Genomic DNA, 6,000 nt, shown 5'->3' on the forward strand with positions numbered 1-6,000 from the left:
TTGTTTAAACCAAATTGGATATACGGTTTTTTGAAATACATCAATTTAAAGTTTCTTTGTATTTTTTAATCAATAATCAATAAAGTTAATGAGCTAAAATGACTGGAAAAACTCATTTTATGTAAGTTTTGCCAATATTTTGATACAAATCCATGCATAAAATGTTCAGGGTATTTTTTATAGTTCTGATATTATTAGACGCTAGGTAGGTTAGGCCCATAACTTGTCTGGGAGTTTTAATGTGTTCAAATAGTTATTTTATAGATCATTATAACTTAGGCTTATATGCAGTTTGAATATTGTCATCAATGCATCATCATTTAGGTAATTAAGATATATATAATCATAATCATATAGACTTGTTATTAATAACAAGAAAGAAGGAACTATTGATAAATGAGCATACAACTGGAAAAGATATTATAATGTCTTGAAATTAACCCCAGTCCTCAGAAGGAAGGTATAGATATACCAACCCGGTTGGTGAGGCCCATCATCGGTTTCCACGGTAACATCCATGGTTTTCGTTTTGCTCTTGTAAAATTATAGCAAGAGATACTGACTTTTTGCTCAGTAGTTAAGGTCTGCAATGTTCCGTTTTTTAGAGAACGGTTCTGGGTGTTTTTACGGACATATTACCTTTAAACCAGTTAAAAAATTATTATTAACAAGTTCCTGTAAAATGCCAGTAAAAAAAACAAAAAACAAAAACACCGGCAACTTGCTATTATTTTTTAAACCGCAACTTGTAACAGTTATTTCTTCAGAGATCTTGAATGAGCGTTTTGATCTCATCCCCCACTTTACCTCATCAAAATGCTGATTTTGGTATCAGAAGAAAGCTCATATTTTTCTCATAAACATTTTTTGGCGTTCCAAATCGGTGTATTTCCGAAGAAATCATCAAAAAAACTAGTCAAAACTATCGGCAGTTTTTTGATGATATCTTGGGAAATACACTGAGTTGGAACTTCTAATTTCAATATGTTAATGAGAAAAATAGGGCCTTTCACTTGAAATCAATATATTACATGATCATGATGATTATCATTAATAAAAACACTGTAGACTACCAATATCACACTGTATAAATGTCGGTAATTCCATTAGGAATTAGTCACATTTACAAAAAACATTTACATTTTCTTTTTGCATGAGTGCTTGAAAGGGATGACATTTTATCATGTTATACGTAAGTTTTAAAGAATTTGATTTTCCAAATATATCAGGTCGCCTTCCTTTAAGTATAAATCATCAAATATATAAAGTTTACTTCGAGTATTGTTAAATATCAAAAATATCAATTTTTAATCATTTGCCATAAAACGTGTATTCATTGCGAATTTCAAAAAATCAAAATTATTTGATATCAGAAGGACATGCTTCGTATTCAGAATGCAATTCGATATGTCTGATGTGCTCTAATGTCCCACGATAAATACTCTCCAAACGTTCATACGTCATCCCTTAATAAGGCTCACTACAAATCTAAAGTTTAAATACAGAATAATCTGCCCCATGTGACGCGTTTGGACAAATCACAGTGCGATGGTCTATGGAGGTCATGCAGGCCTACTGTTTCTCTTGGGGATATATTTATCGAAAAATATAAATTAAAAAATTAAACGCCAATTATTTACTTTTAGGGTGGAAATTATTGCACTATGTAACTGTAAATATACATTGACGATTTTTAATCTTTGAATTTATTGATAAGGCATAAAAAATATTCGTTGTTTGCTGTAACGGATGAAAAATATCGAGGTCGGTCGTTCGCCTTTTTATCATGGTTATCTTCCTCCTGATATTAATCAATGCACATTTCAGAGAAAGATCCAGAACAGGATTCTGTTACTAAAGTATCCAAACACGGACGCGTTTTTGTTTGTTTTGGGTTTTTTTTCTGATTTTCTGCGCCTAACCGGCGATGTTGACTCGTTTTACACAAATTATACACGACTTGTTTTGGGTATTTTAACCTACCAAACGGGGACTTATCAACAGTAGGGGACGCACTCATTATCAAACTGTTGCAGTCAATTGCAGGGGACAGTCTCCGGTTGCAGTAACGTCCACGGTTAGAGTGCAAAGTTTTATAAAAACGTCCGCGTTTGCCGGCAAACACACCCTCATCAACAACACCCCACACACCTTTGCGTTACGTATATTTACCGCGACCTGACAAATGACAAAAGTGTACTAAAGTCCACATTTCCTCCGTTTGTGGATGCAAGGCCTAAAATATACCGATAATACGTTTCGAGGACATATCTATACACTTAGAACGCTAGTTAGTCAGTCGATGGCTATTCGGTGTTGAAATTAGCACAAAATTTAGTTACACCTTTCCACTTCATAAATAATTTTCTCGGTCAAATGAAAAACAATGATTTTCATTTCTTTGGAAAATATCAGAAAATATAATACATGGTATTGTTTTATTAATTCTGGTGTTAAACTTAAGTGTGAAATTTAGGCTTCTAGTGTAAGATTTTTGATTTTCACAGGCTTCAATTTGCCCCATGAGCTTTTTATGGGGGGTCAACGGTTTTTGCTTTTCAAAGTAACACAATTCGCTATTGAAAGATATTTCCCAACTTTCTTAAGCATATAATATGGGGCTATATCATGATATGTCATAGTTTTATCAGAATTTCGGTTTTGATTACACCATTTTTCAATTTCGATTATCAACTTTGTCAAAATCAACTCGCGAATGTACCCATGGATGGGTGATTTTGCAAGCCAAAATAGAAGTATCGATTCTTTCTGCTGGTTCTATTATAAATGAATTACGGAATTAAGAAAATGGAAGATTAGATTACCACTGATGATAAAAACGAAACAGTCATCTTTATCGGGGTTTTAAATAGATTTTTCGCAATCTTTTCAGCCTTTATTTTCACCAAATTCAATCAATATTTTGGCGTACATAAAATTGAAATAAATTTTTTCTCTAATAAACGACATCATCTGTATAACAATTGGGTATCAAGAATCGTTATATATGTTGTGCAGTTAATATTCATATATTCTTTTATACACAAGATGCTTCAGTTTTTACACCAGAAATATTTCATCGAAAACCCGCCAATTCGGGTTTTTCAAAAAGGTAATCAGACTTCCTCAGAATGCGCAATAAATTAGCATTAGATTGTTTTTGTACACAATTAAAAAACACTTGGCCGCGATGACTGTGCTTTTTGCCAAATGTAATAAATAAATAAATGAATAATAAAAATTGGCTATCGAGCTTTGCCTACTTCTTATGCCTACATTTGCGGTTTTTGTCCCCTGCTTACTGTCTATAGTTTGCATTTTCCTTGTTTCCCCACATCAAGTTGGTGTGCCTTGCTTTTTTTTCTTTCCTGCTGTTCATACTCAAGGTATCCTCTTGTATCATTTATTGATCCTTGATGTGTTTTGTGTCCTCGTCCGTTGGATTCACCATTATCCACTTTTTTGTCAGAAGGAAGTTTATTATGAAAGATCTATCTTTAGTACACATGAAAATGGAGGAAAAACAAGTACATACATGTAGGAGGAATGAGCATTTATAAAATAATACATGTTTTATATGTCCTAGAAATTGCCAAAAAAAATTTTCTCATTTTTGTGCAAAGTTCATAACATTGCAAGGTCATGAACCAAATTTCAGGCATTTTAATTTGTTTATAGAACTGTTAGGAAGAATTTAAAAACAAAAAAATGGAAGTTTACCGTAGGATATTGCTAAAATGACACATGAACGCACACACTGCTGTAATTTGGCATTGGACCCCTCAAAATGGAATATGCCATATAGCCATTATATGATTTGCGTTATAGAAAGTTGGGAAATATCTTTCATTAGCGATTTGTGTTACTCTGAAAAGTAAAAAATGTTGACCCAAAAAAAGCTCATGGGGAAAGTTGAAGCTGTGAAAATCGAAAATCTTACACTAGAAAAAATCATAATACACCTAAGTTTAACACCAAGGTTTGAAAATAAATAATTATACAGTACTAAGCATTATAGTTCTTTTTCTGACATTTACCGAAGAAATGAAAATTATTGCTTTTGATTTGACCGAGAAAATAAATTATGAAGTGAAAAGGTGTAACTAAAACTTTTGCTAATTTCAACACCGAATTCGATCGTTTAACAATAGCCGACCATCGACTGACTAGCGTTCTTAGTGTTTCGTACAATTCTATCAAAGAAGGAAATATGATTCCTACTAAGTTTCGATCACTTGTTTATTAAAATCTTCTCCAGGCAAATCATAACATTGCTCTTGAATATATGGACAACTATAGTATAATATTGCAGCTATGGTTAACGTAATGCGTTGTAATATACATTTTATAAGTAATTTATCTTTCTTGTTCTTTTCAAACAGAATTCCATGACGTATCTAAACGTGAACAATGCTACAAAATACTGCCAGCAGCATACCATCACAATGTCGAAGGGAAAATCGGAAAGTCCGTGAAAATCGAGCTAAGATTGCCTCCGCTGCAGCCACTTCTACCGTGCAATCAATGGAGTACATGTGCAAACGTACTTTATGTCATTCTTTGGTTTGCCATATGTTGCAAGGAAAGAAACAGAAAGTTTTCAAAGTCAGCCGGACTTTTCTTGGTCATTCTTTTATCCTGTATATCAGTGAATACATCACGAGCTCAAGAATATGACTACGTGGAAGAAGTGACATTTGATAGTATGTATGATGTAAATGTATTTGAAATCAGTTGGTTACATTAAATACATTACATTACATTACATTACATTACATTACATTACATTACATTACATTACATTACATTGCATTGCATTACATTACATTACATTACATTACATTACATTACATTACATTACATTACATTACATTACATTGCACTACATTACATTACACTACACTTCACTATACTGCATAACATTACTTCACACCATTCAATACATTACATTGCGTTACATATACACTACACTACACTACACTACACTACACTACACTATACTATACTATACTATACTATACTATACTATACTATACTATACTATACTATACTATACTACACTACACTACACTATACTATACTACTATACAGCAGTCAAGTTAGCTCAATCGATAAGGCGTTCGACTATGGTGCGAGAGGTTGCGGGTTCGAACCCTGGCGGTGCCTAGTATGCTCCGGTGGAAAACTTGAGTTAGCTTAAATTCCCCTGGACAAGGAACTTACTGCTAATTTGTCTCGTTGTAACCCGTACGAAACTCGGGGAACTGATCCTGGTTGCGAAGGTTATTTGTGGAATGTCTAGGGTGTGCGCTCTTGAAGCAGCAAAGTCCCAAAATTGTTGTTTAATGGTTTATGGAATGATGTGTGGCCGTAGTGGTCAGCGACAACCTGTAAAGTGTGCAGAGGCTTGTGGATCAACTTGTCTAGACGTTGTGCCTGTGCGTAGCGCACTATAATCACTGCGCTTTTCTTTTCTTGTTTTCTTTTCTTTTTATAACATTACATTACATTACATTACATTACATTACATTACATTACATTACATTACATTTCATTACATTTCATTACATTTCATTACATTACATTACATTACATTACATTACATTGCATTGCATTTATATTAGATTACATGTCCCGTAAATAAAATTGTAACCAATTCTTCTCCAGATAACCAGATTACCAGTTTGTCATACAGCCCTGTGGGGAATCAATTAAAGGCTCAGTTAAGCTTTCCAGAAAGTGACCTCCTCCTGAGGCAATCACTTATCAAATATTGCAGTTGGAAACACGTGTCTTGCTGAAAGTAATTTGAACAATAATATGATTGCATGAGCTATTATACGATTATATCGTACACAATAAGTAATCAGACACCACAAATTAGGCGTTTCACAAGCTTATCTTACGAAACTCACCGACCTCTCTTGTCATGTCCAATCACTAGCTATTATTTGGTCACCTAAGTGACAGATAGAAACCACAAGGAAATAAAGATTTAAA

This window comes from Amphiura filiformis, chromosome 1 (genome assembly GCF_039555335.1).
Source record: "Amphiura filiformis chromosome 1, Afil_fr2py, whole genome shotgun sequence".
Classification (NCBI taxonomy): domain Eukaryota; kingdom Metazoa; phylum Echinodermata; class Ophiuroidea; order Amphilepidida; family Amphiuridae; genus Amphiura; species Amphiura filiformis.